Here is a 24,639-nt window from a genome sequence, read left to right as displayed (position 1 = left end):
TGGCTTGCACCTCGCTGTGTAGCAGGGGGTCCTCTCTGTCTTTGCGGGCTAAAATTCTGGCTCGGCCTTGAGGCTGGGTGCTTGGTTGCGGGGCTCGCAACTTGGTCGCGGGGTTGTGCGGCGCGGTTCGGCGAATTCTGTGCTGCTGCCACCATTTTGGACCGGAAGCCACTCGCTGCGCTTCTCACCTCGTTGTAGGCTGCCGGAGGATCCTCTTTTCTCGCCGCCTGTTGCGTGAACTGCGTTGCTGACTGCTTACGGCCTGCTCGTTCGTACCCACAGCGGAGACGGGCGGTCTGCTGCTGCGATAATTTGGTTAGCCCATCTCGCTTCTTCCAAAGAGAAAGCGCGTGCTCGCTCTGGAAGCCTGCATGCTAGACATCGGAGGAGCATTCCGTCCAATATCACGCACAATAATATAGCCTCTGCGAACCGGACAGAGTTAGTTTTGCCGTGATCGCAAGTTGTAACGCCGCACTGGGCTCGAATGTCGAGCTGTGCCACCCAATGCCGCTGCCTGCGGGTGTGGGAGAGCATTCTTCTCGGGCCACTCATTCCCTCTGTCGTAGTAGGGTTTGAGATCACATACATGCACCGGTCGGCTGATCGGTCTTAACTTCAAGTCCGCCAGCCTGTACACGAGCGAAGAAGCAGTCTCTCGCACCCGGTACGGTCCTGTCCATTTCGGCGCCAGAGAAGCTGAGAATTTCTTACTGGCGCCACTCAGGACGTGATTCCGCCTCAACACTAGGTCGCCCACTTTGCAGTGAACTTCCTGATGAGAACGGTCGTACTGCACTTTCTGCTCGACACGTGCAGTGCTTAGGTTCCGTCGCGTTTTTCGTAAAGCCTCTGTTACCTTCGTGCGCAGCCCAGTCGCATAATCGGCACGTGCCGACAAAACAACCAGTTCCATGCTGCTTCATTCTTGTAGAGTACGTTCTACCAGATTTAACAGCTCCCTCCCAAGGTTGAGGGTGGCGTGTGTACACCCAGTCGACCAATTCACTGTCGACCTGATCGCAAATCCAATTTCAGGAAAACAAGCTACCCACTCATTGTGCGTCTCCGCGAATGCAACGAGCATGTGCTTAATGTTGCGGTTCACACGCTCAGTGGGATTCGCCTGGGCATGGTACGTGGTTATTCTCCTGTGCTTAATGCCGATAGCTGTACAAGGGTCCACGAAGAGTTTGGCAGTGATATAGGACGCATTGTCCGTTATCAGCTGCTCAAGATAGCCAAATCGTGTTAACATCTTGATCAGCTTTCCCATGATTACGCGTGCCATCAGCTTCCGTAGGGGGAACAGTTCAACCCACTTGCTGAAATGGTCTGTGACTACAAGAAGGAATCGGTTCCCGCTCGGTGTTTTGGGGCAAGGTCCCATGACGTCACATGCCATAATTTGCCACGGTGTTCGGCTATTGATCGGCTGCATGAGCCCGGGTGGTCGTCCACCATGCGACTTCATGCGTTGGCACACGTTGCAAGAGCGGGCGTAGTGCTTCACATCCCACTTCATTCCATGCCAGGTAGCAAAATGGCACAACTTCAGATAAGTCTTAGGCCTACTCGCATGCCCGGCCAGGCACGTATCGTGAAAGTAGCGTAAAAGTGCTCCTCTCAGCGTGCGTGGAATCACCGCTTTGAAGGACTCGTGTGTATCCTTCTCTGCGGTAATGTATCTCAGCAGGATGCCGTCAGAGTCTAGTGGTAAGAATCCAATGTGCACACAGCATTACCAGCTGTTTCGGTGCGCCGCGCACCCACAGCAATACCCACTGCATCCATGTGCGCTGCGGCCACGCTGCCAGGCTCCCAGAGCCCCTCAAACACCTTTTTACAAAATGAATCCTCCCGCTGTGCCTCTAACAGCTCCTTTCTGCTGAACTCGCTCCCCACTGAACTGACGCAGTCCAAGTGGTTCACGCTTTCGTCCTGAGAAGGGGGTTCGTCTGATCTTCCTTTGGGACCAGCACCGTTGAGCATTGTAACAGTTACTCTGCTCTTAGGCTGAGCCACTGAGGAGTCACGATGGGTATTAATGTTACCCCTCCTGACAACCTCAATCGTCGCAGCGGTTAGTCCGCTCTCAAGCTCAGTTTCGGGCGAGGTGAGTTGAGTAGTAATGTTACTCTTCTCACAGTCAAAGGGCGCGCGCGAAAGTGCGTCCGCCACAACGTTGTTCTTTCCTCTCCTGTAGCGAACGGTAAAGTCGTATCGCTGCAGGAGAAGTGCCCATCGCGCGAGCTGGCCACTCGGCTATTCGTTGACGCTAACTGAATCATTGAACCCGCTGTAGGTGGGTATGTCCACCCTCACTCTCGGTCTAGCAGCTGCTGCGGATGTCAGCAGAGTGTTCTGCATGGCACCTTTCAATTAGGCAAGAGCGCCTGCCGAGGCTCGCTCTCGCCAGTAAAGTCTGGCACAGGAGCGGGACGCGTTGAGCAAGTGTGCCGCTGTGGCTCCATGCTCTCCGCAAACTCTGGCGAAGGGCTCGGCGTAATGTGCCTCACGCCTTCAAGGGTACGCCCTGCCGGAGAGAGCACCTCATGTGTAGCGCTACCCTCTTCGAAGCTGATTAACTTTTCAGGGCTAACGTTCGCCGCAGGGTATGACTAAGCGGTAGCAGTTACCTCCACTTCGAATTGTTGCCTGTTGGTAGCCACCTGTGACAGCGTCTACAATGGCTGTAAGCCCCGTATGCTGCCATGGTTCGTTCGTGTGGTGGCAGTCACTCACACAGACAGACTCAACCTGTCACACCTCTGGCCCCATGTTGGGCGCCAAATATAAGGGTATTACTCAAGTTCGTGCGTGTGCACCTGACCCTTCCCTGGATCGCACAGCGCCGACGGAGCGGCAGTCGCTCGCTAGCACTTTCGCAGCAGCCCTAAAAGTCAGAGCTGTGACCCCTAACCCCCAGCCGGTTCGCAGTGAGTTGCGACCACGGTGGGTTCAGGCCAGGGGGGACAGGGTGAGTCTTGACCCAAGGTGTTTATACACCTTAATATATAAGTACCAACAAGCACCAACAGCAACCACAAATACAAATACAAAACCACAGTGGCGGAGTGTTCTGCACGTCTGAGGCGAAATGAACCGCACAGTGTTAGGTTCAGCTCACCCAGAGGGGATCCGCGCTCGGGCCCTGGGGCGATCAGTTGCTCACAAAGGCTGAGCGCAGCAGGGGGACTGCGTGCGGCGGTCTCAGCGGCTGAATTGAGACGCAGCCAGTTGCAAGCTCCTCAGCCGAAAGACAAAGATGCATCGGGAGAATAGCGCTTCTCCCCGAGCAGTGGAGAGGGAGTCTCCCCGGTTCCAAGAAAGGGAAAGGAGGGAACGGGGTGCCTTGGCTTCGGCATCACGGCCAGGTGCAAAGAGCAGCGGAAGCGGCGAACGTGCCCTCTCCCAGCCACCTTTCGCGATCGAGCACGTGATTATCGCGTGATAACCACGTGGCCGCTCCGGAGATATCAGGATGCGCGTGTGATCCCACACTTTAAAGGTCTCAGGTTGTAAGTTTCTGGAGTCTTCTACAACGGCATGCTTCATAATTATAATGAACTGAAGAGAAACAACAGATTAGGTGAGTTGGTGGTTTTTCATGATGTTTAAAACAGCGCAATGACATACACTGGACAACAGAATAGAGGACGGGACACACACGGCATTGACTTACAACTGTGTTAATTGGAAAAAAACACGATGGCTGCCGTATCCTTATCTTTGAAGGAAATGGGCTTGCTGAACAGGGGTGAACAACGGTGTTAATCTCACCCGCTTCCACGAGGCAATGTTTTGGGAATGCCAGGTGCTTTTATTCACATAGAGCATGCGCGCACGCTTGATGTAAGGCTTCAAAAAGCAATTGTGTTCTTTCGAATAAACGCAGTTGTAAGTCAGCGCCATGCGTGTCCCATCCTCTATTCTGTTGTCCAGTGTACGTCATTGTGCTGTTTCTAAACATTATAATTATAGTGTAGTTTTGGCATGTAAAACCCCATAGTTTAATAAAAATTGTCCACGCATCTCATACATTATCTCATACATTTATTAATTGAACACATTTGCAATGCTTGAAATAGGTGCACGTTCACATTTTCGCTTCTCAGTCACGTTTTGTAGCATGTACCTAGCCTCGATGCAAAGCTGATGAAAGTTCTCTTTGTGTTAACTAATCCTCTCTTTTCCAGTTGCAGCGAAGGCGTGTGAGCATCCCGTGTCCGGAGAAACGGTGGCGGTGCCAGACCCGCCTCCAAGCCGTCCCGGGGCCTCCCCCGGTGAGTGTTTCTCGCATTGTTGATCAGCACATTTGCCTTGTGTGACATTCAGCACGACTACGTGCTGAGTAAGTGTCCATAAAGTGGCGGGAATTTCGTCTGTGACAGTCGCACCATTCCAATATATTGGCTCGTGCTTCGACTTCACCTCATAGCATACTGGCCGGAAATACACACCATGGTGGTGCACGTGGTGGCATGTACGGAGAGAAATAAATACCGTGGTTGCCATAAGTTTGTAAGAATTTAGATCCTTAAGGTATACGTACTTATTAAGGTAGGTGGACATTGTGCACTTCCGTGCTATTGGAAGTATACTGTGCGGCCGCCTATGCTTAATGTGGTAGAGTGGGCGATAAATCGCTTTCATGGGCATGAACTGGAAGCACCACTTGCACAACACACATTCAGTCACTATGAAACCATTGAAAAAAGACGAATGCATTTGGTGAATATTGTTGATAGGCAGCTTTATTGAGCTTATTTCACTAGTTCTGTAATGTGTCTCTTCTATTATTCCAGCTACTTGGGGCCAGATAGACTGTAGTCTACGAAGCTTTTGTTGAAACACGCAGCTAAGGGCCTTTGTGATGCCAAGCATGAAGAAACTAATAAGTACAGCTGTTTGTTATTCAGGACATTGTGGTAATTAAGTCAGTGATATTGTTATATTTTTGACTTTGTTTGTCATGACGTTTTATATGGGGTGATCACATTTAAATTTTATGGAATTTTTAAAGATAAGCAGTTGCAGGGAACATAATTCTAGTCCTTGAGCAGGCTAGTCAGAGAAGCGGACATTACTTGCATGATAAATCAAAACACATAATAAATAATCCAGTTCAAGAACAACAATTATGCTATCTGGCTCAGGCGATTTTTAAAAACGACATAAAACTTAGAAATGATCACGCGGTATAATATACAAAGAATACAGTACGAAAAAGAGAACAGAAAACCACATGTTGCGGATACAACACCCTGATTTGCACAGGAAATTCAGTTGGTTTGTGTGGGTCGCCAAGATGCTATGATGTGAAGTCGAAGTATGAACCAAAATATTGTAATGGGGGAACTCAGGTTAAAGAAAAGGTTTCTCAGTGGTAACAAAAATTACTTCGAATAAAATTTCTGCAGCAAAAGTTATGTTTCTCAATTATATCCGCTATTTAGTGTATTTTTCCGTGGATCACCTTAGGCCAAAATAGCATTTTTGCCAAATTCAGCCTTAATTTAGAGGCTGTGCATCACACATTGGTAAAAATAGCTTCAAAGGATAGTACATTTTAGGGACAGCTCTATAAAAATAATTCCAGATTTTCTGTCTGACCATCTTTTGTGTAAGAAATTGCAAGAATGCTATAATTTGTACATTTTCACTTCGGTTCTAAGGAATAAACACATTAAGGCAGTTTGTGAAAATGATTTATAATGAAAGCACAATGCTCAGGCAATGCAGAAACACAAAGTTAGAAATAATGAGCAAAAGGGTTGATTTTTGCCGAATGTTTGTTTCACGTCTGGTTTTCCACCGTTTCATGAAAAAAAATGGCCTTCACAGGCGCAAAAAAATTTTTCCATACAAAATATTTTGTTCAGTACTGTGCAACTAATGCTTATATTCTTGTAATTTTTTCAGAAATTTTAGAAAAAACATTGATATTGTTTGAGCGCCGCATTTCAGACAGTTGGCATGGAGTGACCCTAGTAAAAGAGTTATGGAAAAGGTGGTTGTCAGCATGTTCCCCCTGTCGTATATGCATGCATCACCATTCTGGAAACAACAGGCACTTCATCAAGGAAGTCTCGTTCTTCGGACAGGCGTTCCTTGTTCTGCATTTCACAAACACAGCTGTGGGCTGTGCAGGGGGCGTGTGTTTCGTGTTTGCTTCCCTTGAATAATTTCCTTCTCTTCAAAAGTCACAGGGTGACGATGAGAGGCTTATGAAAGCTGGCTTAGCTCTTTCTGCTCTCCACCACTGCTTCAGGGAATGTATACCAAGACGAACACACATCACTGAAGGTGCTGCTTTTCTGTCTTCACATGAACCACAAGGATGTCATTCTATCATGACTGGACAGGCTGTAGTCACAAAATGCCTACGCAGCTGGGCACAAGGAAAGGAGCAACACCGCAACTGTTGGCCTTTCACAATGTCTCTAATTTCCAAAGGTTTCTGTGATTTGCTGTCGAACTAATTTTTTATGTTTGCCTTAATGGACAAAGCTAATTTTTTTGGCACTTACGGAAAGTTGCGCTATACTCTGTGCCCTTTAATTTATACATTTTTGAGGCTTGTACAGTCACATAGTGTCTAGATTGAATATAAATTTTCTGTAAGAGCCAGCGAGTCTATTAATGTACTCTATTGCTTTTTTACTTTAAAGAAGTGGGCAAGTAGTGTAGATACATCAGATTTTTATAACATTTGAAAAACCAGTTGAAGCACTAATACTTCTAATAGTTTTCATAAAAAAGTGCGAAAGACGAAGTCGAAGGATCATATATGACAGGACTGTTGCCGTGTCGTATGTGTTCCTTTGACTTCGCCTTCGTCTTTAGCATCTTTTTATGAAAACTGTCAAGATGAACCAACTCGCCCAAATCAAGGTATCTTTACTTCTAATAATTTTGAGAATCTTTCTTGTATAATTTCTTGCTTCATAGCCTGCTATACAACACTCTTAACCATGTATCTCTATTTCACTGGCAATTTATTATGGCACCTCTGCTTTTGTGTGCAGTTGAATTTTAACAGTGGCAACTCCTTTGACCCGCTTTTTTCCCCCTTACCTTATGTGACAGTGCTGTATGATTTGCTCTGTGATTGATCTTTTTTGGAATAAGTATTGTTTGCTGTGCGCTCTTCTACATTTTATTTTCTTGTAAGATTACAAAAACAAAATAGTGGGTGTCGTGTTTATTTAGGTTCAAAAATATTCTTGGTGATAACCTGGCACTGCTGGAGTTATTGATCTCAAGTGATCTCGGTAGTTGCTCAGAGCCTCCGATAAGCATGCGGTGTAATTTCTCCCTCCATCACTTTATTCCCTTTGCTATTGCTAGTGCAAGCCAGCAAACAAGATGTGTGTCTAGTTGACTGTTTTAGGCTTGTAGCGCAGCTCAGAAAGAGCAAAAAAGGAAGGAGGTAGGGGTAATCAGTTGGAAGTTAGCGCTCACTCTGTTTTCCGTTCCCTTTGATTACCCCTACCTCCTTCCTTTTTTGCTCTTTCTGAGCTGCGCTACAAGCCTAAAACGGTCATGACATACCAACTCGCCCAAACTGCCACGCTTTTGTCTGGTTGACATTCTAGCTTGTATAAATTTGCACATAATCACTGAAGTAATGGCAAAAAATGTTTAAAAGAGTTCAGAAAACGACATTTCTTTTTATTGCACATCTAGATAGCTTATTTTTTGCAGATTCGAAAAATGTAGCGCAGGGGGGTAATAAATTCACAACTTATGTCTGAAAATACACAAATGTAAAATAAGGAGATGCTGGCAGCAGGTTTCGTGCATCTAACTTTGTCCACTACCGCACCATATCAATACCATTGTCGTAGTTGGTGGCATCTGTATTACTGGATGTATCTGTACAACTGAAAACACTGTCGTCGCTATTAATGTTTTTATGCCAGAGCAAATCATCTTTGGCGCTTGACGACTGACTAAAACGAAAGCTGCGCTTTTGTGATGGGCATGGCAAAACACTATTGGCAGCAGCCATTTTTAAAATCTCTGCAGGACAAGCTTAGATGGACAGAGTCTGTAGGCCCCCGAGTGGCGAAAGAAGAAAGTCGCTAGAACGTAAAAATGCATTCGGCAAGCCCAGCCCATTACTGGGACTTTGAAAGAGTGCCAAAGCCCATGGACGAAATGTTATCATCCTTAGCACCTACTTAAAAAATATTATAACCGAGTAAGACTCGTCCATCGCACTTAAAGAATTAAAGAGGCTTATGTGACTAAAGAGGCGCATTAAGCCGTATCAGTAGACTTTGTTTCTAGAATTTTGAAAATGTCACTCTTGTTGTGAGTGAAGGCTTGGTAAGCTGGCAAATATGCACAAACGAAAACTCAGTGGCAAGCTTTCTGCGTCAGCTTCCTTTGTCGTCACCGCCAGAGAAAACAAAGAACCCAGCAGAAGGAGGCTGCCTATCCTCCGGCTAGCGCCTGCCTTCGTGCAACCCGCAGCAGAGAAAATGGAAGCAGAAAGGAATGGAAGAACAGGCAGGGGCATGATCGGATGGTGTTGCCTCAGGACATCAACACGACGGAAGAGTACCTGTGCTTGCCAAGGCCGGGACCCCGACGAGCCGAAGTAATCATCAGCTGGTGGCGGACAAAGCGGCCGCCGCTGACAGAGAGGAATACGTATGCACCTTCTGACGCCCCAATGTGGTCTCCACGTGCTTACCCGGAGCACACGCAAGCAGTGCCCGAATCCCACCAAAAAGTTGGTCAGTGGACGAAGCCCGTTGACCTTCCTGTGGGCGGGATGACAGCCGAGTGGCAGTGTTTTATGACCCACCGCCATCCCATCCAGGCAGGGAGGAGAGGTGCATGAAGCCTGCAGAAACGCAACGCAACGTAGCAGCATCATGAATCCACCGCGAGCGCCATCCCCCCTGAAAAATGCTCCCTAAAAATGCAAGGCTGGCGGCTTCAGTGCCAGTCAAATCAAGATGCAGAAAACAACAAACAGTCATTACTATGCGGCACCAGAGCTACTCATTAACAGGTAGAAACCAAAAATCACCAGCCCCCCAAAAAAAAGAAAAAAAAAAAAGAAACAAGCCATTAGAATAAATTAAACAGGCATAGGTCTGAGGCACGCAACAAAGCAAAAATTCATGCTAACCTATGCTGTAACGCGAACATGTGCAATAAAGCATCCACCAATGAAAAAAAAGCAAGGGTAACAATAAAAAGACAAATGCTTAGATACACAATGGCATTCGGACACAAATGCAAACAAGTGAAAATAAGAAAACATCGGCCTCACCACACCATCAATCAAAACAAAAGCAAATAAGGTAAGCACTTTGAAAGACATACAAAGACAAAGTATATGCAAATAATCTCTCGATAGTCCAAACACCAGGCCCACATGCCACACGTGTGACGTTACGCCGCTTCAACAGCGTCTGGCAATGGCCTCTGGTGCCGGTGCTTCTGGCGGTGGCTGCTCCTTAGCACGGCCATGATCCGCGCCGAGCGTCGTGCCTGCACAGCCTGATCCGAAGCCGTGCCGTCACCGTCGGCATGCCTCCATCCACGTCGACATCACCTGCTGGCTCAACACGGCAGTGAAAACTCGTGCAGAACACTCGTAGCACAAGGCACATAGATACAAATAAATCAATAACATGAAAGCAAGACAAGACATACACAAATAAACACATACACAAAAGCAAAATGAAATGGGCTAGGTAAAACACAGAGAAACGAGTAGCCTAAGAAACAATGAACAAGGGAAAGAAGGACAGAGAAGAAGGGAGAGTAGCATGCCTGATTTTGGCGAAGTGGATCGCTGAGACCTTTTTGAAGAAAAATTATTGGCTAATCCAAAGTTGTGACTTCACATAGGCAACCCTTGTCTCAGCATAGATGGTTTCTTTGAGTTCAGCCGGACACAGTAAACATGGTCTTCACTAGCCTGATGACATAGGACTTTGGCACTGGTGGAAATTCCTTCTACGGACGCACACTGTCCATCCGCGACACCAAGCACAATGAATTTTCGCGACACGATGTCTATGTTAATGAACAGACACGCAAGGTTCGGCGATAGACAAAAAGTCGCTCCATGCTGGGCCAATTAAGTTGCAGAGTGAATCAATTTTAAAGAAAACTTTAGCGCTCTGATCACTGGCTGATACTTGTCAGAGTGATGCTAAATTGCGTTTCTTCGATGGCGGGGGTTACCGCCTTCAGTGCAACTCTCACATTGCAGGTTATAGCGTGTGGCATGTGATTTTGGCTGAGCTCGTTGTGACCCTGCAGAGTGAACCGTGGGCTCCCACGCGCTCATTGCAATACCAGCCACGTTTCAGCGCTTTGCCTCCCTGAGGCTGTTGCATAACTATGTGAAATTATTTATAAAATGAGTCATTGTGTGGTCCCTTCGGCACTCTTTGGGCAGTTTAAGAAAATTAAAAAAGACGATTCCAACACCCCAATAGGGGTGGCTGGTTACAAAAACAAACTAATTACATTGGTGGGGTTTAGTGTTTTGATTTCAATGTCTTGCTGCTCATATGAGTTAAGAGTGCTTGGTAATGTGCGGCTAAGCCTTTGCATTCCATAAATAGTGCATGAGAATGGAGTTTTCCAGGGTGGTTTATACCGATGGAAGTAAATACATTGAGTATGTTCAAGATTTTAAAGTGTGAGAAATGTGTCAAGCTTCCCGCGATTTGCACTAATGTAGGATTGTAGCAGCCTGCATTTGTATATATCGTTCGCCATAACAATTTTACGCTTAACAAAAAGTTGTCTGGTGTGTTCAAGGTATGGTATGTTTTCTATTGCCCTAATAGCTTGCTGAAGTATTTTTAGCTTATTCAAATTGGTTAATGTAGTGTTTCCCCATTTTGAAACACAGTAGTTCAAGCGAGCATGGAAGAGAGTTTGATAAATAAGTTGCTTCATGGTAAGAGGCAAAAGACATTGACAACAATTTAAAGCACCAACCACACGTCTCAGCTTTAAGCTAATCTTAAACATTAAACGTTAAATTACTAGCCTATAAGTCACTTATCCATTCAAAGCTAGAGTATGCGTCAGCCATATGGTCCCCGCATCAAGTATGCCTCGTAGATGACCTTGAAGTGGTACAAAATCGTGCCATCAGATTTGTTCACTCATCCTATTCTCACGAAGTTACTACCCTCAAAGCGGAATCTGGGCTCCAAACTTTATCCCTCCGCTGACGCATAGCAACACTTTGTCTATCCTATAAGCTTTACTATTCATCATTTAACAGTGCTCCTTACATCACACCGCCCGCATACATATCTCCTCGTTCTGGTCACCAACTGCAAGTTTTCCGTACACGTGTGAGAACTGTTAATTCTTCAGCATCTTTTTTTTCTCATGCAGTCAAAGACTGGAACGGCCTTCCTCATTATATCTTCGCTTTCAGCTTGTCCATCATCTTTTTCTGCCAATGTGACTGAGCACCTGTTGTCGCAAAATTGAGTCTTTTATTCATTCTTTATGTACACCACCCCTGATGTAATACCCCCTAGAGGGGTCTTTAAGGTAAATAAACGAAATGAAATGGAAATCTGATCTATTTGCTCATTCCAGGAGACATGTTCAATAAATATTACTCCAAGCGTCTTAATTGGTTTGGTTACTGTAATTGTGTGTGGGCCTAGGGTAATATGGTTATGTAACTGTAGGGATGTGCCAAGGGCTCGAAAAAGGACACATTTTGTTTTTGTTTCATTTACCGTTAGATTGTTTTTAGTTCACCAATCGGGAAGCTTATAACAAGTATTTGCTGTTAGCACCTCGAGAGTACCTAACTTTTTTTCCGGTAAAGAAATAGTGTGCAATCATCAGCATAAATGATAAATTTACAATCTTCATCAATGTTGATTATGTCATTGATGTAATATAAAAATAATAGAGGTCCTATAATGGTGCCTTGTGGCACTCGGTTTTAATTGGTTGCGTGCGTGCACTCAAATACGGCTGAATAAGTTTGAGTGAGATTCCTCTAAATCCATAGCATTTTAATTTATTTAATAATAATTCATGACTTACGCGATCAAAGGCCTTACTGAAGTGCAAATTTAATGCAAGTGTCGAAAGCCTCTTTTCGATATTGTATAATATGATTTCTTTCTGTGCTAATAGAGCACTTTCAGTTGAATGTTTCTTTTTGAAACCATATTGACGTTCGGTAATAAGATTGTACTTTCTCAAAAAGATATCAATTCTATCGTTTATTATTTTTTCAATGCATTTCGAGAAAATGGGGAGTATAGATATTGGGCAATAATTGCTTAAATTGTTTTTATCTCCTGCTTTGTATATAGCGGTAACTTTTGCTAGCTGCATGAGCGTTGGAAAAATACCTGTTGATAACACCAAGTTGTAGATATGTGTTCGTACTTCTGCTATGACATCTGATACATGCTTTATTGATCGCATTTCTATGCCGTCAGAATCACAGCTGCGACTATTTTTTATTCTACTGAATAGTGTAATTACTTCAGAACTGGAAGTTGGTTTAAGAAAAAGCGTGTTTGGTATCGGATTTATGCCGGTTGCTGTTTGTGTGCTGTGGCTGGTACTTCCTATTTTCATGAAGAAATGATTGAATTGTTCTGCAAGCTCAATTCCATTTAACGTTTTTCCGTCTATTTCCAGATTATCGATTTTAGTGGGAGTGGCTCCTTGATTCAGTACTTCATTGAGTTTTTTTTCATATGGTATTGCATCGCTCTGGATGTTGTGGATCGATGATGTGGTAGTAGCAGTCCCTTTTCGCCCTTTATTTTTCTTTATTCAACTTATTTCTACAGTACTGTATTGTATTCGGCCCATAAGACTGCATTGCGTGTTTTAATGAACTGCTGGTAAAGCTTGTCTTTATGGTTTATCTGTCGCTGGAGATAGTTTATCCATGTTTTCCATGATTTGTTTGGTCTGTGATATGTCTTAAGAGGAAACGACTCAAAGTAAAGTTCTTTAACTGTTGTTGTAAAGTTATTATACGACTTGTTTGCATCTCCATCGGCCAATATATCATTCCAATCCAATTGCTTGATATGGTGCCTAAAGTGCTTCAATGTTCCAGATGTCACTGAGTGGTACGTGAATTCCTCTGGTTTCACGTATGCCGGGTTGGCGTGCATTTTTAGGAAAACAAATATAGGCAAGTGATCGCTTATGTCGCAACTTAACACCCCTGAAATTCTTTCTTCTGTCATAGAATTGGTAACAAACGTGTCCAGCAACGACATTGTTGATTCAGTAACTCGTGTTGGCATAGTAATGACATGTTTAAAAGAGTTGTACTCAAGCACTGATAAAAATTTATTACTTGTAACTGAGTTCAAGACATCTATATTAAAATCTTCACCGACAGTAAGCATATAATTCATAGCATTACATTCATACATAACATTCATAGCAAAATATGATCAATAAATGTTAGGAAATGAGCCGTAGAACCGCTAGGAGGGTGATACAGAACAGCGAATACATTTCTACCCTTCTTGATACATAAGGCTTCGTAGTTTTTTGTGATAAGGCTATATTCTTCAATTACTTCACAAAACTCTAGAATGGCAATGCCACCTCTTCTACTCTCCGTGCAGTTTAAAAAGAAATGGTTGAACCCCGGCAGCATGAAATGTTCTGACTCACTAGTATACCACGTTTATGTGAACATTAAAAGGTCAAAGTTTATGGTACATGATTCCAACAACAAAGTGATGTGATCTTTTTTTTGTTGAAGTGACCGTGCGTTTAAGTGCATCACTTTGAACAACGTAATGCTGTTTTTTCTTGATTTCACAATGTGCTGAATGTTTTCAGGGGCGATATAACTAGCTGACATAACATTGCGAATAGACATCATCGATTGCTTCTGAAACTACAATTGTTAAGTGCTGGTAATCTTTTCCACATCACTTTCGCGACAGATAGCAATGATAGGTGACGTCTCTGTGTGACGGGCAAAGATGTTTTCATTCCTTGTCCAAACGAACTTCCACCATTTTTGCGCTTTCGGGAAATTCCCATCCCCAGGATTTTTTTCATTGACGGGCACAAGTGCTCACTTATATAGATTGGAGCATCGTTTTGCAGTCTGATGGTAGCGTTTGTTATCTTCTTTTTTCGAGCAACATTGAGAACCTTGTAACATTTTTCGAGGCATTGAAACTGGACAATGATGTTCGGTTTATCTTTATCTTTAGTCTGCACCCTGTGGCACACATCGGTGTCACAAGCTGATATGGGTTCTCCGATAGCTTCACCAACTTTCGTCAGGAGCTGTGCAAGGTTTTCATCACCTGCCTTTACTATTCCCTTGATTACAATGTTTCGATTTTGCGAGTATTGCTCCGGTTTTAGCATGTTTATTTGACAGTCAGCAAAATATTTTTCGAGAGCGTTGATCCTGAGTTTGAGAGCACCATTTTTCTTCTTAATACCTTTGTTCTCGTTCAGAACAAAGTCAAGTCGATGGCTCGCATCATCGAGACTTGTGCTAACATAAGATAGATTTTATTTCTTCAAATTCTGCATGCATTTTTCGTTCATCTGTGCGCATGCTTCGTTCGACAGCATCTTTTGTGCTTTTCCACTTGGCTCTCATTTCTTCTTTAAAATCTTGCAACAGCTTTGCGAACTCTTTTGACATGATAGGTACAACAAACACACACAGGAAAGAAAGGGCAAAGGGCAGCAGCGACAGTGGCTAAATATTATGCTAGCTATGCCAGATCAATGCAAAAATATGGGCACCTACCTGGAAAATGCGATGGATGCTTGTAAAAATGTGCGTACACCGCTGTCACTGCTGCCAAAATGCTTATACATGGGGCGGTGCCAGATATATGAGGACCAGATGTCGTGACCTGTTGAAGCCTCACCCGCCAGTCGTCGCTTGTGGTCAGTCGTCGTGCTCTTTCGTATGCGTCGATAAGATAGTGGTTTCAGCAGCCGTTCAGCAGTGCTCAGCAGTTCTCAATATCCCTCGGTGCTACGCTCGGGAAAATGCAATGGATGCTTGTAAAAACGTGCGTACACCGCTGTCACCGCTGTCACTGCTGTGGCTTTTTGTTGGGCCAAGACCTCACCAAGGCCGACACCACTGGCGTCAGTGTGATGATGATGAAGAACTTTATTTATCCCTCTTTAAAGGGAAGGGGGCAATGGAATAGAGGGTGGGGGGAGGAACTACTTGAAGTAGGCCTCCTTTATCCTCTCAGTCCACTCCAGGATGGCCTCCTGAAGATCGGGCCTGGAGCTGCGCAAGGCAGCCTCCCACTGCTCCTCACTAGATATTAATTGCTTCAGGAAAGGGGGAAGGGGGTGCTTAGGGCACTCCCACATGATGTGGTTTAAGTCTGCTTTGGGAGAGACACAGAATTTACAAGAGGGAGAAAGGTAAATGGCGGGATGAATGCGGTGGAGGAGGTAAGGGGACGGAAAGGTGCGAGTCTGCAGCTGTCGCCACAGAACTTCACACCTACGCGGGCATTTGCTTATGAGTGGCGGAATGGTTAAGCGGTCTAATCGGTAGTGTGTACAGATGTCGTGGTAAGTAATAAGTCGATCCCGCGCTGTAAACAGCGCCTCCTCCGTGGCGAGGTCCGACACATCTGATGCCTGAGCCCGGACTGTAAATCCTCGGGCACTGGCATGAGCTGCCTCGTTTCCGGCAAGGCCCGCATGCGTGGGAGTCCAGATTAATGCCACAGTTTGATGGAAAGGATGGGCCAAGAGGAGAGAAAGGGCTGGCTTAGAGACCCTACCTGCTCCGAAGTTATGTATGGCTGCTTTGGAGTCGCTAACGATAACTGATGAATTTGGGATTGTGAGGGCCAGGGCTATGGCCACTTCCTCCGCCTCCTCCAAGGAAGAGCCAGGAATGGAGGCGGCCACAGCGACCTGGCTGTGAGAGTTAATGACTGATATTGCGTAATGATTTCTGTTCCCATATTCGGCAGCATCAACATAGAGCACGTCTTTAGAGGTGGAGAATTGTTTTTGGAGAGCCTTTGCTCGCTGCCTCCTGCGCTGTTTGTGATGCACAGGGTGCATGTTTTTAGGAAGTGGGGGGATGCAGAGGTTCTCATGTATGTGATGTGGAATGGTGTATTTAGTCTTGATGATGGGTGCCAGAGTGATAGAAAGAGCTTGTAGAATGTGTTGACCTGTTGCAGTGTTAGAAAGTCTGCTATATTGGGATGTGAGATGGGCTTCTGTGAGTTCAGTAAGTGTGTTGAAAGTTCCAGTAAGCATTAGCCTTTCAGTGGAGGTATGTAAGGGGACCCCCAGAGCGAATTTATATATTTTGCGTAAAAAAGTGTCGACCTTATCTGATTCTGATTTAAGGAAATGTAGATATGATGTTGCGAATGTAATCTTACTGATAACGAAGGCCTGAATCAAGCAGAGAAGTTCGGCCTCCTTTAGTCCGCCGTGTTTATTGGAGACTCGCCCTAGAAGGCGCAGGGTGTGATCGACTGTGGTGTGTAGTGTATGTAGGGTATATGTGGTGAGCCGGTTGCTTTGAATGTGTAAACCAAGCACCCGGAGCTTGTCTACTCTAGTAACGGGGATGTGGTTTAGGATGACCTGTATACTAGACATGTGTTTTCCGGCGCCCCGGTGGGATGGCAGAAGAAGTAGCTCGGATTTTTGAGGGGAGCATGTGAGATTCATAGCCCCAGCATGAGCCACGACGGCGTCTGCTGCGGCCTGTAGAGTGTCTTGAATCTCTCCATCGGAGCCGCCAGTCGTCCAAAGAGTGATGTCATCGGCGCAAAGTGAAAACTTGAGATTGGGAATAGACCGTAATGCTTGCGCCATCGGCATCATAGAAAGATTAAAAAGAAAAGGGGACAGCACTGAGCTTTGGGGTGTGCCGTAGCTACCTAAAGCGTATGAAAGGGATTGCTCTGTGCCTATGTGTATCGTTGCGGTACGGTTGGATAAGGAGGTACATATGTAGTCATATGTCTTTCTGCCAACCCCAATGAGATTAAGCTCTCGGAGGATGGCGGAATGTGAAACGTTATTGAAGGCTCCGTGGAGGTCCAGACTGAGAATTGCTTGTGTATCTAGACTGCTATTGGGTGTAATGATGTCATGCTTCATTCGAAGCATGATATCTTGGCATGAGAGAGATTTTCGAAAACCTACCATTTCTGATGGATAAAGATTGTTGTCCTCCATGTATTTACTGAGTCGGTTGAGGATGACGTGTTCGAGTGTTTTACCTAGACAAAAGGTTAGTGATATAGGCCTGAGATTAGAAGTGTTGAGTGGTTTGTTTGGCTCTGGGATAAAAATTACCCTGGCATCTTTCCACAAACTAGGGAGGGTGCCAGTGTCAAAGCAGTGATTGAAGTACGCTGTGATGGCTGTGACAGAGTTGTCGTCTCGATTGCGGAGTATTTTATTGTTAATAAGGTGTTGGCCTGGTGCTGACATTGTGCGCAGGGTGGCGAGGGCATGGTGAACCTCTGCTTTCGTGATAGCGGCGCTAAGTAGCTCGTTGGGTTCGCCAGTATATTTTGGCATGTCATACTTCTGAGCGGGAGGCAGATGTTTATGGCGGAGGTCGTTGAAGAATCCGTTGAGATTGTTTTTGTGTGCATGTAGCAGTTTGTTTATGCTATGGTTGTGGTGTGTGCGCGATGTGGTAGGGTCTAATAAGTGTCGCAAGAGTTGCCATGTGCGCTTGTTATCGAGGTTGTCATGCATGCTTTCACATACCTGGCCCCACTGTTGGCAGGCTGGTTGTGTGGCGTACTCCTGGATCTGGAGGTCTAATTTGGCAATTCTGAGTCTTAGTTTTCGGTTGAACCGTTGCCTCTTCCACCGTTTGAGAAGAGACTGTTTGGCTTCCCACATGTGTAGAAGCTTGGAATCAACCATAGTGAGAGCGGTTTCGGGGAGCAGAGTGGTAGTGTGCGTCTTGGCGTCTGAGTGTAGTTGCTGAACCCATTCTGAAATGTCTTGAATGTTTGTGGGAGCTGATATCTGGCGGGCCTCTCGAAAATTGTCCCAATTGGTAAGGCTGAGGCGTTTGGGTGCAAAGGGTTTGAGTTTGAATTGTAGTGTGATGGTAATGATGTAATGGTCGCTACCGAGGTTAACTTGTGAGTTGTGCCATGTGACGTGCTAGATTCTGTGTGTAAGCGTAAGATCGGGGGAAGTGTCCTTAGCTACGCTATTGCCTAGCCTGGTTGGTCCATCGATGTCGTTATGTAATGTGAGTCTGTGGTCTTGTATGTGGATCCATAGGGCTCTGCCCTTAGGAGTAGAAACGGAGTGACCCCACAAATGGTTGGGTGCGTTGAAATCTCCAAGAATTAGGAGGGGGTGGTGGGTGGCAGCGGCAATGGCTTGAGCGAAAAGGGAGTCAAAGCGGTGACGTTTGTCTTGTGGACGACTATAGATATTGAGAATGTAAAGGCCAGATGCATTATTTTTGCGAGGAATAATTTCTAGAAAATCGTGCTCTGAATCGAATCGACGCTGTTGAATTGGGAGTGATTGGCAGTGAGGTGCTTTTGCATAAGAATTGCCGTATCGGGCCGGAATACCTTATTGTTCTGATAGACATTATAACCTGGGAAGCTGATTAGTCCGTGAGTTTCCTGAAGCGCAATGACAGCTGGGAGATTAGAAGAGGAGGCTAGAAACTGCTGGAGGTGTGCTTTCTTTTTTCGAAACCTCCTACAGTTCCACTGCCACACTTCAAACTTGGAGCGTGTCGGGTTATTGGCCATTGTTAAGCGGAGCTGGTGGGGAGGCAGATCGAGCAGGTGCAACTATGTTAGGATGATTCGCAGTGACTCCAGCTATCCAACCTGTAGTTTGTTGGATGTGTGCTTGTACGAATTCAATAAATTTGTCGAGCTTTTCATTCCTGGCTGTGTAATCTGTATTGATTTTTTCAATTGCAGTGAGTATATTATGGAATTTAGTCTCCAAAGCGGTTAGCCTGTCGTTATAATTTAAGATTGTCTCGTCCAGGGTGTCCTCTGATCGCGGAGTGCTCTGAGTTTTACGTTTACTGGGGGGAGGGTGAAGCGGTTCCGGTTCAATGGAGGGGCTAGTGTCCATGGGGCGGTGTGAAGAGGTTTCAGGTAGAGCTGATGGATGATGAGTCGAAAGGGTCATGTTAGAGAGAGGGGCTTCAGAGGTTGAAGTAGAGGGGTGACGCGATTGGAGTTCTAGTTTAAGTCTTTGAATTTCGGCTTTTAGAATTGTATTTTCTTCAAGGAGGGATTCATTATTAGCAGTCTGGTTTGAGGAGCAGCTGGAAGAGGCTACCTTAGCCCAGCTTACCTGGGGTGGGTTGCGCGAGGAGTTGGTGAGAGTAGGGCTTGATGATAGAGCTGGCCAGGCGACGTCTTGGGTTGTATAGCCAGGCCCGTAGTCCTTGCTTTTGCTGCGACTTCTTCACCGGCTTGAGTCGCGAGTGCCGTCGAGACTGGGAGTTCGGTTGGTGGGTGAAGTGTCTTGTTTATGCCTGGGACGTGTAGGGCGCGGTTTGAACCTTTGTTTGCACAGTGAGGAGCCGGTTTGATGGTTTCCATTGCACACAACACATATCGGGTCACATTCGTGGTCCATGGGTGCATCTTTCATTCCACACTTAGGGCAGAGTGTGTCGGTGGCATTAGTGCAGACGTCCTGACGATGACCAATCCCGCGGCATCGGGTGCAGGCTTCTACTTTCTGCCTGAAGGGGCGGCATCAAAGTGAACAGCCGTCGTAGTTGACGTAGAAAGGGATGATTTTGCCTTGGAATATGACCATGATGGTTTCAGTATTGCCCAGGCGTCGTGCACCCCCAATAATCAATGTTGGGTTGCATCTGCGGAGGGTTGAGGCGATGTCATCTTCTGAGTAATCTGGGTGCAAGTGAATGCATCCTCTGCAGGTATCGATGGGATCGGCCACATGGGTGGCGACTTCGTAAGGGTTACCATTGAATTGCAGACTCTGGATGTTGTGGTAGAGATCTGCACATTCCATGTCTGGTGTTCTGATTAGAACGGTAATTGTTGATGGTGTTGACACGAATTTGATCAGAACTGGTGCGGTCGGTGATGGGGAGCCCCGCAGCCTTGAGGATGACTTGTCTGAGGATGCATGCATGGATTTCAGCGCAGTTGAGGCCCCCACAAGCTCCTAGGATGATATTATAATCGCTGCACGGCAGCGGCGGGGGCTTCGGTTCTGCTCTTGATTGAGTCCTATGAGCCACTGTGGGGTATGTTGGTGGCGAAAGATGCTCACGCTGTCTTGAGAGGTTATCGTGGATCTCGCGCCAGGTGCGCGCGCCATCGCGCTCCGTTCCTGCGCCCATGCTAGGCGGATCTAGGCCCAGCAGTGAGACGGTCAGCCGAGAGCCCTAAAAAGGGCTGCAGCTCACGTAAGGGACGTCGGAGTTGATAAAAGAACTGTCAAGAAGTGTCGATAACACTCACAAAGGTCCAGGCAGGAAATCAGGCTCTTGAAGTGATCGGGTAGGCACAAAAAGAAAAAATGCAGGAGCCGAGGCAACATGCGACTGCTTGCACCGTCGTCGTCTTCTTCTTCCCTCGCGTCAGTGTGAAACTCTGTTGGCGCAGTCGGGTCGTAATGGTGAAGAATCTTCGGTGCAGTCAGCAACTCGCATAACTTGTCAAAGGTTTCATCGCGTGCTGATGACCACGCGGAAATGCCTTTGCTTGCGGTAAGCAACTTCGTCAAGGGTGCGATAATAAAGGCAAAGTTCCGCATGAAGTGTCGAAAATAAGAGCACAGGCCTATGAAACTGCCCAGGGCCTTGATAGATGTGGGCTTTGGAAACTCGGCAACTGCGCGCAGCTTGTCGGGATCAAGAAGGATGCCTTGTTTCAGTTAATACTGTGTTTCAGTTAAACGCCGTGTTTCAGTTAAAGACAGTTAATGTTCGGGCAGCGAAACGGCACTTCTTGAGGTTGAGCTGTAGGCCAGCTGAAGTGAGACAGGTCAGGATATCATGCATACGGCCGAGATGTGTCGGAAAATCCTGTGAGAAAACAACTATGTCATCCAGGTAACATAAACAAGTCTTCCACTTGTGTCCGCAAAGGATAGTATCAATCAAGCGCCAGAAGGTAGCGGGAGCATTGCAGAGCCCGAAAGGCATAACGTTAAACTCGTACAGGTCATCGGAAGTGATGAAAGCTGTCTTTGGGTGGTCAGCCTCAGCCATGGCAACCTTCCAATAGCCAAAGCGGAGATCTAAAGACAAGAAGTATTCGGCACCTTGCAGACAGTTAAGAGCATCATTGATCCGAGGTAGTGGGTAGACACCTTTTTTTGTAATCCTGTTGAGGCGGTGATAATCGATACACAACCGAATGGTGCCACCTTTCTTTCTCACTCGAACGACAGGTGACGACCATGGGCTTTGAGAAGGCTGAATGGTACCACACTGCAGCATGTCGTCCGCTTGTGCATTTCCGCACAAGCGGACACGCCCCACAAACGGGGCACGCCCCACAATGGCACGCCCCACAAACGGGAAGGCGAGAGGCATGGCTGAGAGCCGTACAGCCACGCGACGTGGAGACGAAGGAGTGGAGAGCCGTGGATCACGTGTGAGGCGCCCTTCTGCGGAAACGCAATACGCACACTATTGCAAGGGGGCATGGGAACCAGTGTCGATAGTATGAGAGACACTTGTCGTGCGATCCAAGGATGGTTCGTTGCAGTCGAACGAAGAAACGAACTCGTTCAGTAGAGTAAGAAGTTGAGTGCAATGAGACGGCGAGAGGTCTGCAGCGATGGCGTCGAAAACTGCTGAAGGTGGTGTTGATGAGATAGAAGTTATCGCGTCCAGATGCAAACGGGGGGTGCCATCGTGAACATCAAGGTCTTCATTACACATGACAGCTTGCACAAATCCTAAGGTCTCACCGCGCAGTATGGTCACTGGATACCGGTGCGGATTACAGATGGCTATCAAAGCAGATTCAGACCTAACAGTGAGGACGGCGAACAGGAGAAATAACTCCTTGCGGTGAGCAAGCATGTCAGATGGTGTAAACTGCTCAGTTGAGTCTGACACGGCAGTACACGACAAGGTCACAAGCACCGACGTCTCTGGAGGTCGATCAGTATCATCATCAATGAAGACTTTGTGAATGCTGAGGTCGGCACCGACCGATGGCAAGTCACATAGCGGTGAAAGGGCCGCTTGCGCGCAAGAACAATCGATGATGGCACAATGACGTGACAGGAAGTCCCACCCGAGGATGAGATCATGAGAACAGGAGGGCAACACAATAAACTCAATGATGTACAAAACATCTTGGATGACTACATGGGCGGTGCATACAGCTGTATAGGATGAATGCGTTGTGCGCTAGCAGTGCAGAGTGCCATGCCAGATGGAGCGGTCATGACTTTTTTCAGCTAGCGAAAAAAGATTTCATGGATGATGGAAATGGCGGCCAAGGTATCAATAAGCGCTTGGGCGGATGCTCCCTCGACATGGATGTCAATGACATTCTGTGGTGAAACTTGAGGCCTTAGAAAGTCCGACGAGCTTGTAGTTCTTGTCTCCAGAACTGCGCTAGTCAGTTTCCCTCAGCAGTAGGTGGCCGACAACGCATAGGTGACAGTGATAAGTGACAGCTTCAGAATGTGATTAATCTTCTCGTCCTCCGCCATCGTTGGATTAACGCGGCTGCAGAGATCCAAGACATCCTCAATATAGCTGGGGAAAGCCTCGCCTGGTTGCTGTGCTCACTGGCGTAGACGCAGTTCGGCACATAACTTGTGGACAGCGGGGCGGCCAAACACTTTGGCGAAATGTGTCTTGAATGTGGACCAACTCGAAACGTCAGATTCGTGATTCTTAAACTATAAATTTGCAATGTCAGCAAAGCAAAATATGACGTTATTCAGTTTAGACTGGTCGTCCCACTTATTGTGATCGCCTACACGTTCATAGGAGGACAGCCAATCTGCAACATCATGTTCTCTGGTCCCACAAAAGATGGCTGGGTCGCACTGATGGAGAACGCCGGTGCAAGTGACAGGGGCAGCCATGGGTACAGTCGGTGTGTAAGTCACATCAGTCATGGTGACTGTGGGCAACTTACGATTGTGGAGCTCCAGGGTGACTTGAGGAACTCCAGCAATCTCCACCAAATGTAATGACGTTTAATTAAAGGCGAGGAGCAGCAGATAAACAGCAGCCTAGCAGCAGCGAACAGCCTGAGCTCTCTTGCTGATCATAGCACGGGTCATCGTCGTCGTCATCATCTCCGAGCTGCTATCGGAAACATGAGGTTTGTCTGCTTCATTACACAAGTAAAAATATGGCCGACAATTACTCTTCTTGGTAATGCAATCTTTGAACGCAGCTGCTGCCTTGTTTCAACAATAGGCAACCGCATACAGAATACGCAGTGCAAAATGGAGGCAATTCTGCATTTCAGATTGGGCAGCACACACTGCGATCCGTCGCTATTGAGCCGGCGCTCCGGTGATGCGCAATCTTATAGTGGGTCACTGCTGCGGAGACGGGGAGGGAGATTAGCAATTATTATTTAATGTTTCTTCTGAGGTGAAGAATGGGTGGAGAACAGGGGTATTGAGTAGAGGTCACACACTCATTCACTGACAGACAGGCCTCAATGTGGCTGCACAAGGTTGGGGTGTGGGAAGTAGAAGTAAGGGGACGAAACGCTGTAACTGTCCTTCGAGTCGCCACAATGGCACGGCACCAGGTAAGGGGAGGTATAGGGCAAGGGTGGAGGCGGGAGAAGGACACCATGGTGCAAGCACTGCCAGAGGCGACAAATGCTACTGAGGAACGCGCCCCACAAACGGGGAGGCGAGAGGCATGGCTGAGAGCCGTACAGCCACGCGACGTGGAGACGAAGGAGCGGAGAGCCGTGGATCACGTGTGAGGCGGCAAGGAATGCCCGCCACCAGCACCGCGGCAGTGCTGCGACAGCGGGAGAAGGGACGGCAAGGGCAGAGTGGACGGTAGCGGTGAGAGTCACCGCAACAGCGCTGCGCTGAGGAAGCGGGTGAGAGGATAGGTGAGAACATGTGATCTGGCTTTGGAGGACAAGGGGAGAGCAAGACTCGTGCCGAGCATGAGAGATGGCAGCAGGAGCGCGTGCAGCTAGAGCAGCACATGGTTGATGACTTTGGTTATGGTGAGGCCGACAGCCACGTGAAACACGGGAACAGGCGCCAAAAAGCTGCGCTCTAAAATAGGAGTTCAAGGATGCTTTATTGCATCAGCAATGTTTCATGACAGAAGTACTTGCATTCTTTGTATGTTGTGTCTGAGGGCACCACTCTTCTGGGTCTATATGTCATTGCGGCACTACAAATGAAGATTGAAGTTACATCGCTTCAGTGTCTTGCACTGACCCCTAGCACTCCTGTATTTCCATCTGAGCTATGTTCAGAGTACGAACAACTGTGACAAATGGCTTGGATTTGCCAGTGGATTCAAACGGAGTCAAGGTTTGGGAGTTCATTTCACCAGTTGCCAGCAAGCTCTGAAGGTTGCCCTTTACTGTTCGCGAGCAAGTGTCAGCTGAATTACAGAAACCTGAAGCAAAAACAATACTGAGCACG

The 24,639-nt window shown here is 46.7% G+C and overlaps 1 protein-coding gene across 3 annotated transcripts in view; it reads left to right on the top strand.

The window, feature by feature from the left end:
* The window catches only part of Tdg (Thymine DNA glycosylase), a 285,426-nt gene that overhangs the window by 57,997 nt on the left and 202,790 nt on the right, over positions 1 to 24,639 (top strand). For all 3 annotated transcript variants that reach the window (XM_072284404.1, XM_050174625.3, XM_050174627.3), the window contains one exon: positions 4,200 to 4,286. The gene's annotated coding sequence lies outside the window, so the exon portion shown is untranslated. The remainder of the gene's footprint in view (positions 1 to 4,199; positions 4,287 to 24,639) is intronic.

This window comes from Dermacentor andersoni, chromosome 9 (assembly GCF_023375885.2).
Source record: "Dermacentor andersoni chromosome 9, qqDerAnde1_hic_scaffold, whole genome shotgun sequence".
NCBI classification, from domain to species: domain Eukaryota; kingdom Metazoa; phylum Arthropoda; class Arachnida; order Ixodida; family Ixodidae; genus Dermacentor; species Dermacentor andersoni.
The sequence above is the reverse complement of the archived record's forward strand: the minus strand, read 5'-3'. Positions and strand labels throughout refer to the sequence as shown.